The 12,996-nt window shown below is 38.6% G+C and overlaps 1 long non-coding RNA gene across 11 annotated transcripts; it reads left to right on the forward strand.

The window, feature by feature from the left end:
- The first annotated feature begins 610 nt into the window (after positions 1-610).
- LOC125551300 lies at positions 611-5,070 on the forward strand. Of its 11 annotated transcripts, XR_007302401.1 has the most exons (8): positions 611-824; positions 924-996; positions 1,097-1,205; positions 1,315-1,421; positions 2,419-3,240; positions 3,525-3,621; positions 4,438-4,590; positions 4,684-5,070. It is a non-coding gene; the product is annotated as an uncharacterized LOC125551300 (long non-coding RNA). The 11 variants fall into 11 exon arrangements; XR_007302400.1 differs by having other exon boundaries at positions 1,097-2,607; positions 3,177-3,250; XR_007302396.1 differs by having other exon boundaries at positions 1,097-2,607; positions 3,177-3,240.
- Positions 5,071-12,996: the final 7,926 nt, after the last annotated feature.

Below are 12,996 nucleotides of genomic sequence, written 5' to 3' on the forward strand. Positions count from 1 at the left end.
TTTCAGTTTTAATAGATGATACTCTCTCCGTTCCTAAATATTTGTCTTTCTAGACATTTCAAATGACTACTAGATACGGATGTACGTAGACATATTTTAGAGTGTAGATTCACTCATTTTACTCCGTATGTAGTCACTTGTTGAAATGCCTAGAAAGACAAGTATTTAGGAACGGAGGGAGTAGAAAATAGACCCGAGGGCCATGATTTTCACTAGAGGCTTCTCTCTTGAAAATAGCATATAGTGTGTAAACAAATTACTCTTGGGCGATTGACAGAAAAGCAAATAATTATGACGACATCCAAGGCATTGATCATGTATATAGGCATCACGTATAAGACAAGTAGACCGAAACAATTCTGCATCTACTACTATTACTCCACACATCGACCACTCTCTAGCATCTATCTATCTATCTATCTATATCTATCTATATCTATACCTATATTAATTACAGACTTTCAAGTAATTACCACGTTAATCAGAAATTAAGAGCCGTCTATCTTGTGGGGCTGAGTTATAACGGTTTAGATTAGCTAACAAAAGAAAAAACAATAGATGACAGAATAATCAGATTCTAATCTCAATATGAAAAGTATTCTACCGTCCCTTCCTTTTTTTCCCTCTCCCCACGATGGAAAGTATTCCATCCGTCCATCTCTTTCCCCCATGGAAAACCAAATATCTTGCCCACGGTCCCTTCCTCTCCAATCTTTCTCTCTCAAATCTCTCTACCCTAGAAACCAAACTAATACAGAGCAAGCGCGGCGATGGATCTAAGAAACATATGGGGCCATGGATCTAGCGTTCCTGATCTAGATCAGGTTCGTTCCTCAATCTATTTTGCATTTTTTTGCTGATTTGTCATCCAAAATATTAATTTGGATTTAGATTTAATAGTTTTGCATCTCTATTTTGATCAGGTTGTCCTCGAATTCACCCTAATCACGATTTGGATCAAATCCTCAATCTTTTGAAGTACAATTTCTGGATCAGGTTCGTTCCTCAATCTATTTTGCAATTTTTTTGCTGATTTGTCATCCAAAATATTAATTTGGATTCAGATTTAATTGTTTTGCATCTCTATTTTGATCAGGTTGTCCTCGAATTCATCCTAATCACGATTTGGATCAAACCCAATCTTTTGAAGTACAATTTCTGTATGCCTTATGGAGATCGGACCGGAGCACAACTATGCCCATCAGGTGTACTTATAATTAATATATCTCTTGACTATATGCGACTACCTCGGGATTCACAAGTCGTCTAACACCCTAGCCTGGTTTCCCGGCCACATCTCTCATGGGAGTATAGGCAGCCCTTGCACAAGAGATGCCGGAGAACCGGGAGTAACCCCATCGCATGTAGCTCAGTATGCGTGCCATCCAAGAAGCTGCTTCGATCGCAGACTACATGCTCAGGTCCATGGCATAGCATATACATCATGTACGTCATGGATGCATGCATAAAAGTGAGCTAGGACGTCAGACAAGTTAGTATTCATTGGTGCAATCATATGCCGTGATAAACTGGTCAATGCAAGTTAGCAAACCGTCTGAGGAAAAATAGACAACTGATGGGATCTCAAAGATTGAAGATACTGTGATTCAGATTGAGCGAGTACATCAAAAGGAATTAAATGAGTACAAATACCGTGATTCCTAATATTTACAACTCTTGGAATATACAGGATAGAAAATTTTAATTTTAGACTACGGGGTGAGAAGGTCAACAATATTAATGTGGATTCTTTCTGTCGTGTTGTCATAGTAACATCAACAACTGTCTGATATTTGATTTTTGTGTATTTCATATTAAAAGGATGTAAGTATTGTTATATGCGTATATTTATTTATAGGAAAGTTAATATCAGGTGCATACAGAGTAGTCGATGTTATCTATAGGTGCATACAGAGTAGTCGTTGTCATCTGTAGGTGCAAACAGAGTTTATGTGGATTTGAATATCATCAGCTAATCGTGTCCCTTTACTTCTACTATGAAGATGGGGTGAAACATAAATTGATTTGCAAACAGGGGAAAGAGAGACCAAAGTAAAGATTTCACAGCTCCTATGGAGATGAGGTGCCAATTTGCTGTATGAAAAAGCATAATCTGGAGGAATACCAATTGTAGCACTAAATTATTATATGCACTGAACACCGAGCAGAACTCTATTGAAGAATGAAGATGCATGCTCTTAGCTTATTTCCTTGGAATAATGATGTACGATGCTTCCATTTGATTTTGACTTGGTGTAAACATATAGATACAAATCAATACGTTAATAGCAAATCCATATGCCATGGAATAGAATTTATGTTTGTAGATGCTCTATGTTAGGAGCTCCTTCTAATTAAAAAGTTGTTGAGTAAAGCCAACAGATGAGTAACTTCTAGATTATAATTTTTTTATTCCAGGTTAAATCTAACAAGAGACATCACCAACCAAAAACCTAACAACTCATCAACTTAGTTATAATGCTATCCTAACTGTTAAGAGACATAATAACTAAAGAAGATACAAATTCTCATTGGGATGAGCTCTACAAACAGCTGGTACATGACAATGTATGTGTGCTGGAATGAGAAACTCACACACTGCGAAAGGTACGGCCTCTGATGCTATGGACTCTGATGTTATAGAAGCTATGATTTGTGATGCTAATCTTGCATGTTCAGACCTGCTATGATCGAATTTGCTCAAATTATTCGGTGGTGTATTAAATAACATGCCCTTTTGTAGTTTGTATTTGCTGACATATATAAAATTTCATTTGGGCCATTCGTTACAGTACTTCAATTATGTGTTCTTGAGCGACGATTAATACATTAATACCGAGGGAGTCCTCTATCCAGTGATTTTGTCGTACGTAATATTATCTTACACAAGTTACTATCAATGGTATAATTTGATCAGTGTTGTATTCAGTTAGAAAGGAATTTCTTTTCAGTGACTACCCTTCCAAATTTTGTACCAATAATAGTTGTCTTTTGTAAAGATATTTCTCTAAATATTTTACTTCATGATCAGTGGTCTAGCTGGCACAATTCTCTAATATATTATATAAATCATTTTAACTTTTCAAAGTGACCGGATTCTATATAGATTGTTGGTTATTGTGTGCTATAGTTGTCTTAGTAGTGCTCGCACTCATTAATGGATGATTTTTTTACAGACTTCTCCTTCAATACTTTTTTAATATGGTGATGAAATTCCGAAGAACAATTCTTATGCCCATGGTATGACCTGGTAATTTCCTTAGTAAGGAGATTCTCCTTATCAGTAGTGAAATCTTAGGTTGTCTCTAAACTAGAAAGAAGAAACACATGATGGTGCTGCATAGGAACTCTCAGCTTTCCTTTTTGGGAAAATTTATTAGGTGGCACATGTATCAAACTTATAAGACATAAGTAATATTTGTCTGCTTCTTTTTGTACCTGATTCAGAATTACGAACGCATTAAATAAATTGTATTTTTTGGACATGGAATATCTCAACTAAGAGCCTTTCACAAAATATGCAGGGCACTGAGTAATGAGTAATGAGTAATGCAAGCTCGGGTCTTGGTAGTGGGATAAATGGAAAATCATATCGATTAATAACTAAATACAAAACTAAATGTAAGTTTCTATGATTTCCAAGTTTGCAATCTCTTCCTGATTTTTAGTCGTATAAGCTCACAAAAAGGATGCACATAGAGTCCAATAGTTCAGTCATCTGTCTACACACATGCCTTATATTTTATGCAAAAAACAAGCATAAGAAAATAATTGAGGTGAATGCGCCAAAAGAAATGAGATGTCATATTTTTTTGGCTTATTACTACCTCACCTTATAGAAAAGTTAAAAATTTATAGTAACTTTAGTGTCCATTCTTTTTACAATCCAGTGGCCACAAAATGTTTGTTCCTCTATTTGGTTCTTACATTTCATGTTTTATGTTACATTTTTCTGTACTAATACTTTTTTGTTATTTTTTTGGATTATTTGCCAATCTAAATAAGTTAGGTAACACAATATACAATTTAAGACTCTTTGTGGTACAGTGTATTCATCTATGAACCATTGAAAGGTCTAATTGTTCATTAATTTTTTATCCTATTTTGGGAAGAGATAAAAATGCCTTTTGTGTGTTTTCTTTCATTACTATAATTGTGATTTGATGTACCTCTGAATTTGGATCATTTTTCTTAGCATTTAGTATGACAAAATTTACATTCTTCTTAAGTAAACCGAAATTTGCATGTTTCCTTTCGATTGGTTCAAGAGACTGATATAATAATTTAGTTTATATATGTAAATATTGTGTATCTAATAAATGATTTTAGTACCTTTATCTTTAGGTGTTGTACAAAATGCTAGGACTTGCAAATAGATGGGTTGATGACTATCGTCTATGATGCTTATGTTCTTCTGATTGATCTATCTGGTAACAGTTGCAGGTTGGCCGGCGAGCGCTGGCACCAACCAGAGGATGCATTGGCGCACAGAGAAGTGCCAGTTCATGCCGATGAGCGATGATTGTCAATGGAGATTACATGTGGCTGCGGAAGCATAAAAAGCATGGTGATAAGAAAGGATTGATCAGGGTAAAGTACTAGCATTGAAGTTTTTGTATTGGCTCTTAATTTATTTGCTTTTTAATAGATACATCCTTGATTCTTGAAGAGAATTTTGTGCAGTTTGTATTGTCTGACGCATTTGTGCAAGAACCAAGTAATTGCTACAGTACCAGTTAGGTTGCTCTGGGAGGACTTCTTTCTGCCATAAGGATTACAGCACCTTGATTGATACATGGAGGACGCACCAAACAAGGATTATTTACTATTGGATCTACCGGCCAGAAAAACAGAGCACACGCCTGTGATTGCCCAAGTCCAGAAGGGACAAGGCCACTATGTAATATATATCCCAGTTAGCTCCAACACTTAATTTCCCGTGCCTCCTGATGTTATTTACTAACTAGACTTAGGAATGTGAGAAACGTCATTTTGTAATATGCCTTGCTGGAGCAAGATTGAATTGCTGGACCAAGGTCTACATCTATATTCCCTTATGTTTTTCACTTACGTCCTTTTTTTCCTACCCATTTTTATGGCATTCCGAGCAAAAGAAAAAAATGAGGGTGCTTTTAAATTGCAAGCAAGAAAAATGTATTGACAGTATCCATGGCTTATTTCTTTGCTACCCAGATTTTGCTGCATCCAACATGACAACCCCAAAACATGATCAATGCATGCTAAACCAAATATGCAAAGCCGCTGCTTGCAAAACATGATGTATACAAACACGTTGATTTATCAGTCTATTTTTGTTTGTGGGTGTAATTACGGTTTTGTTGTTGTACTCGACAACTATTTTATTCTCACCTGTCTGCCTTCATGTTGTTAATTAAGATTTCACCCATTCTTAATTACTTTCATGCCCCTTATCAACAACATTTTCCTAAAACTACAAACCGAATCCATATAATCTCGCCTCTCACAACCTTTCCTTTCACGTACATTGTTGTCATAGAAAAACAGTTCTGAAATAAACAGTTTGGTTCCTCCAAATTTTGTAGCTCATAAAACTATAATGTGGAGAGTAAGTCAATAGAAATCATTACTGAAAGCATCATGGTAGGCATGGGTGCATGAACACTTTAATTGGTAACTTGGAAATTCTATATGTCATATGTAATCTCTACATGCTTACCTTGCAATAGTGCCACTATCAGCTATAAAGCGACACAATACATCTAATGATTTTTATCAGCCTCTTCTCTTATCTACCAACATTTCTCAATGATATACATCCCCCAAAAATATATTATTTTATATTTACAATCCAAAATTCATGATGTATTTAAATTCAAAATAACTTTGCAAATGAATATTTAATTATAATATATAAACTTTATTGTGCTTAAGTGTAACCTAGAGTGGAGCCCGTGCATCTGCACGGGTTGACGACTAGTTCATCTAGTGTATTAAATTCATGGAAGAACAGAGTAATGCCTTAAGCAAGATTACATGATGTAGAAAATATAAACTCACATATTAAATAAATCCCATATTTTTACCCTTAATAGCAATGATACATGCGTGTCATGTCCCTTTCTGTCACTGGGATTGAGCACCGCAAGATCGAACCCATTACAAAGCACCTCTTCCCATGGAAAGATAAATCAATCTAGTTGGCCAAACGAAACCAATAAATCAGAGAAGAAATACAAGGCTATGACAATCATGAATAAAAGAGTTCAGAGAAAACTCAAATAATAGTCATGCATAGATTTGATCATGAACTCACAATTCATCGGATCCTAACAAACACACATCAAAAAGTGTATTAAAAACATCCAAGATTGATAATATAATAGCATGGAACAATAAAAAATTATAAATACATTTGAGACATCTCAGTGTGTACCCAGGGTCAGACCCTCTCGAAGAGGTAAAACACTACGTCCTGCTTCTGATATATTGATTATGAGGGGTTACATAGTACAATATGATCTACCTGAAGATCATATGGAGTATTAAGCTCTAGACTTTGCAATCGTGCCTCTATAGACATAACCCCATGTCTTATATAGGCACCAGGGGTATCTAGGGTTTATCACATGGTCGGTTGCAATATAGGGATAAGCATGTCGATCATTCAAATATGCCTTGAAATGTATGCCCAATCTTCAAAGATCTTCATCTTGATTATGCTGAGGGCTTGCATGGCCCATTCACCAGTCATTGGTGGGTCCTTAGCCTGGCCCATCATTGGCGGGCTGCTACTTCTTGAGGTTGCCTTGGTTTTTACCTTGAAGAGGGAAGGGTGATGCATCAAAGTAAAGATAAGTATTTACCTCAATTAAGAACCAAGGTATCAATCCAGTAGGAGGAACACACAAGTCTCCAATGATAACACCTGCATGAACAAACAAATACTTGCATCCAACGCGATAAAGGGGTTGTTAATCCCTTCACGGTTACTTGCAAGGATGATATCTGATAGAGATAGGTATAAAACATAAATAAAAATGCAAAATAAACTAAAGGTAAATAAATTGCAGCAAGGTATTTTGGGTTTTTTGGTTTTATAGATCTGAAAATAATATGATAAGAATAGACTCGGGGCCATAGTTTTCACTGGAGGCTTCTCTCTTGATATAATGCATACGGTGGGTAAACAAATTACTGTTGAGGAATTGATATAAAAGCGAATAATTATGACAATATCTAAGGCAGAGATCATGAATATAGGCATCACATCCATGAAAAGTAGACCGACTCCTGCCTGCATCTACTACTATTACTCCACACATCGACCGCTATCCAGCATGCTTCTAGTGTATTAAGTTAACAAGAACAGAGTAACACCTTAAGCAAGATGACATGATGTAGAGGGATAGATCCAATCAATATGAATAAACCCCACCTTTTATCCTTAATGGCAACAATACAAATACGTTTCATGTCCCCTTCTGTCATTGGGATTGAGCACCGCAAGATTGAAACCATTACAAAGCACCTCTCCCATTGCAAGAAACATAAATCTAGTGGGCCAAACCAAATCAATAGATCGGAGAAAAATACAAAGCTATCTTAATCATGCATAAAATAGTTCAGAGAAGACTCAAACAATATTCATAGATAATCTGATCATAAACCCACAATTCATCGGATCTCAACAAACACACCGCAAAAGAAGATTACTGATACGTCCATTTTGCATCATATTTTCCTACTGTTATTTATAGTGTTTTATGCTTTATAACACTTTATGGAGTAATTCTAATGCCTTTTCTCTCTCGTAATATGCAAGGTTTACACAAAGAGGGAGAATCCCGGCAACTGGAATTCTGGACCTGGAAAAGCTATGTCAGAGATACCTATTCTGCACATCTCCAAATGGGCTGAAATTTTATGGAGAATCATTTTGTAATAAATGAAAAATACCGGAGAAAAGAACTACTAGAGGGGGGCAGCCAAGTGGCAACAAGGCACCAAGGCGCGCCCTGGTGAGTAGTGGGCACCCTTGCCCACCTATGGTGCCCATCTTCTGCTATACTAGGTCTTTTGACCTAAAAAAATAAGGAGAGGACTTTAGGGATGGAGCGCCGCCGTATCAAGGCGGAACTTGGGCAGGAGCACTTTTGCCCTTCGACGGAGCGATTCCGCCGGTGAAAAATCCCTCCTGTAGGGGGAAATCGAAGCCATCGTCATCAGCAACAACCCTCTCATCTTTGGGAGGCCAATCTTCATCAACATCTTTAACAACACCTCTCATCTCATAACTCTAATTCATCTCTTGTGTTCAATTTTTGTACCAGAACCTCAGATTGTGGGTTACTAGTAGTGTTGATTACATCTTGTAGTTGATGCTATATGGTTTATTTGGTGGAAGATTCACTAGTGGAAAAAGTGTTAGCCACAACTTTCGTTGGTAGCGTGGCATTTTACATCCGTGCCAACACTATTTTTTTTTCAAATAGTGCTGGCGTAGGCCAAATCTAGATGCCAGCTTTACAAGCATACAGCTGGTGTTGCTTGTTTTATGAATGCCACAATTCTATTGGCCCATATACACTCACCGTTTGGAAACCACTGGTGATGTTGGTTTTCTTTGCACACCATAGTTATTTTGTGAGTGCTGGCGTTCTTTTTCTTTGCACGCCAAAAACACTTTTCCCATTTGATCAAGTGTTTTAAGTATATAATTATATTATGCTTTTTTGTCATCATTATTTTTACAGTTTTTATCATTTTAGGAATTTTATTTTTTACCACCAGTTCAAATTTTTAGTCTTTTATTTTGTCAAGTCTTTCATTAATTTCAGTCTGTTTTTATTTGGCCTATGATTAGCTATGGCATTGCCATTTTATCCAACGCCAGCAATAACCTACCCGTTTCAACTTAGTAAAATACCTAAGTCCACCGCTCTCTCTCATTTCACACCCCACTCGGCCCGGTCGTAGACACAACTCCCCCTGGACCAAAGCCGTCGCCGCCCCGTCGCCGTCCCTCACCGACACCAAGGTTAGATGCACTAATCCTCCATTTGCGGACACACCAAATGGCCAGGACTTGCTTTATGTCTGTATATTCCAAAGTTAGTTGCACGGATTGCTTTGTGTAGAAATTGTAGTGATAATCGTCCGATTGCTATCGCGTCTCCCCTCCGTTGCCGGATTTGAGCTACTTTAGTACAAATTTATAGAATGTGGTATGTTTAAAAATCAGGGCAATTTGCTATTGTAGGGCCAGTCTTGTATGGGAATCTTATACATTCATACAGTATTTGATTCATCCAAATTTAATACTTATCCGCTGCTGGCAGTCGACACTAGACTTCCATCTCTATATTCCACAAAGTTATCATTTTAGTTTTCTTTGCACATTTATGTATAGGTTTACTGGTATATGTAAATCAAATAGCTTTGCATACAAAAGTTATTCTTATATATGATAGTATGTGTATGTATAGAAGTAAGTTTGCTATATCTTATTTATCAAAATAGATTCATAATTTTATCTATTCTACTTAATTAACAAAATCATGTATTTCCAACACATGCACTATTCACTATAGAAGTATCAGACTTTGTTTTGATACAGCTCAGACCAAGTATTTGATAATGAAACTTTACAAATCATATCTTTCCAACACATGAACTATTTTACATTGCATATTATCTTGATCGTATATATAAGCGATGTGTTTGTAGGTCATGGCCAATTCTGGAGGCAACAACGAGTCCGTGTGTGATGTGGACATGGCCAACAATGAATTCTTAAACACTTTTGAGTATGTCATCAAGAGCGTGCAAGGGGAAAATGACGATCTAAAGGGACGATTAAAGAGCTAGGCAAGGACGTTGTTCAGCTCGTTCAGGAGACTAATCAGCTTAGGGACGAGAGGGATAAGCTCATCGAGAATCGGGATAAACGGAAGGATGATAGGAGACCCTCAGGGCTTAGGGAATTGACCTGAATATGGACATAGATCATTTTAGAAGAGAAGGAGAGGCAGATAGAAAGAAGCTGATCCAGCTGGGCATACTCCTTGCTGAAGATTAGTTTTTTTTAAGGAGCTAGCTATCTCATCTTATTAGTTGATGATGATCGAGTAACTAGAGTACTTGAGTGAACTTTAGTGAAGTTTAATATCAACTTGTCGAGTTCATGAGCCTCTTTATGTAATGATTATCTACTAAGTAAGTACCTAGTGTTGATGAGTATATTGTGTTCAGTAGTATCTGTTAAGTAAGTAGCTAGTGTTGATGAGTAATTTTTTTATTACCAAAAAAACCATTTGCTGGCGTTGGACGAGCAGGCACGCCAGAGTTATGATGAATTTAGTGCTAGCGGTGGACTCGTGATACGCCAACACAATGTAGGATACTGCTGACATCTCCTCCAATGACACCACTACATTTTAGCAATAGTGCCATATTAGTGGCGTCGTGTGTCTACGCTAGCAAGGCTATTTTTTGGCACGCCATAGCTAGGATTTTCTTCACTAGTGATTATATGTTCTGATCCAATGTGCTACTTAATATCCCTATGATCTTGAGCATGAATATTATTTGTGAGTAGTTGTCCTTGTTCTTGAGGCTATGGGATAAGTCATGTTGCAAGTAATCATGTGAATTTGATATTCGTTTGATATTTTGATGTTATGTATGTTGTGATTCCCTTAGTGGTGTTATGTGAATGTCTGATGACCCACTAGTATAGGGGATCAATCGTATTCCTTTCGATAAGTAAGAGTGTTGAACCCAACGAGGAGCAGAAGGAAATGACAAGCGGTTTTCAGCGAGGTACTTTATGCAAACACTAAAATTGTCAGTAACGAGTAGTTTGATAGCAAGATAATTTGTAACGAGAAAGTAATGGTAACAATAACAAAAGTACATCAAGGTAGCCCAATCCTTTTGTATCAAAGGACAGGCCAAAACAATCTCTTATAACAAGCAAAGAGTTCTTGAGGGCACACATGAATTTCATCTAGTCACTTTCATCATCTTGGTTTGATTCACGTTCTCTACTTTGATAATTTGATATGTGGGTGGAGCGGTGCTTGGGTGTTGTTCTTACTTGAACAAGACTTCCACTTATGACTAACCCCCTCGCAAGCATCTGCAACTACGAGAGAAGTGTTAAGATAAAATCTAATCATAACATTAAACATATGGATCCAAATCAGTCCCTTACGGAATAGCGCATAAACTAAGGTGAAGTTCTGTCACTCTAGCAACCCATCATCTAATAACTACTCCATAATGCATTCCCTTAGGCCCAAAGATGGTGAAGTGTCATGTAGTCGACGTTCACATAACACCACTAAGGGAATCACAACATACATATCATCAAAATATCGAACGAATATCAAATTCACATGATTACTTGCAACACGACTTCTCCCGTGGCCTCAAGAACAAAGTCCACTACTCATAAATAATATTCATGCTCAAGATCAGAGGGATATTAAATAGCATAATGGATCTGAACATATGATCTTCCACCAAATAAACCATATAGCCTCAACTACAAGATGTAATCAACACTACTAGTCACCCACATGTACCAATCCGAGGTTCCGCTACAAAGGTTGAACACAAGAGATGAACTAGGGTTTGAGATGATATGGTGCTATTGAAGATGTTGGTGAAGATTGGCCTCCCAAAGATGAGATGGTTGTTGGTGATGACAATGACTTTGATTTACCCCTCCGGGAGGGAAGTCCCCCCTGCGGAATTGCTCCGTTGGAGTGCAAAAGTGCTCCTGCCCAAGTTCCACCTCGAGGCGGCAGCGCTTCGTCCCGAAAGTACTCTCCTTATTTTTTGTAGGTCAAAAGGCCTCATATACTAGAAGCTGGGCACTGGAGGTGGGCCGGGCTACCCACCACCCACCAGGGCGCCCTGGTGTCTTGTGGGCACCAGGGAGCCCCCTCCGGTAGCTCTTTCTCCAGTATTTTTTATTTATTCCGAAGTAATTCTCCATAAAATTTCAGCTCATTTGGAGATGTGTAGAATAGTATCTCTGACATAGCTTTTTCAGGTCGAGAATTCCAGTTGTCGGTATTCTCCCTCTTTGTGTAAACCTTGCATATTATGAGAGAAAAGACATTAGAATTACTCCATAAAGTGTTATAAAGCATAAAAGCATTATAAAGAATAGTAGGAAAATATGATGCAAAATAGACGTATCAGTAGGCCCCATAATGCTCAGGCGCACACATCGATCTTGCCGGGAACGACATAGTGTCTTGAGATCTTCTTTGCTTCTTCATTGATTTGGACTCAGGCCAGCCCCCAGTCTCATCCTGATACCCTCGAGGTTCAGATGACGTGCGATGTCCATGTCAAAGACTAGGGGTGCTCACGCCCATATGATGCCATTAGGGAACCCGCGTGTGATCCGGGGTAACTGCCAATTTACCCTTAGCTCACCCACCACCCCTGCCGTTTCTGCCACGCATACTGCATGCATTTGCGCAGAGTTGGTTGTGGGCGAGCAGGCTCGGGAACATGCGTCTTGGCAGAAGATGCAACACCTTAGATTGGTGTAGTGGGACGGTTGATGAAGCGGGACGCCATCCAAGGATGCAGAGAGATGGATTGGCGGAGCGGAGCGGTTACTCTAGTGTAATGGAGAGCCAGCCTCCCTCGCCTCCGCTATAAAAGGAGGGGTGCGAGGGTAGCGATGCTCATCCATCTCCTCCTTGTTCTCCTTTCTTGCTTCTGTCTTCCATCATGGTGATAGGATTAGGCCGGCTCGTGCTCCGACCACAACGGCGAGGGCCTTTCCTCGACACCATGCCTCGGCTTCAGCCACGGCCGTAGAGGTCAATTCTGGTGCACAGGAGCCGTGGGGCACGGTCGGGGTCGAGGCGGCGCACGTGGCCGAGGCGGATGAAGCGGCGCGCTCGTCATTTCTCCTCCAACTGCTCCACCCCCGGCAGAAGGTCATGCGATGGATACGTTGCTTGGGTTCATCATCAAGCTACGCGA

The sequence above is a fragment of the Triticum urartu genome, chromosome 4 (genome assembly GCF_003073215.2).
Source record: "Triticum urartu cultivar G1812 chromosome 4, Tu2.1, whole genome shotgun sequence".
NCBI classification, from domain to species: domain Eukaryota; kingdom Viridiplantae; phylum Streptophyta; class Magnoliopsida; order Poales; family Poaceae; genus Triticum; species Triticum urartu.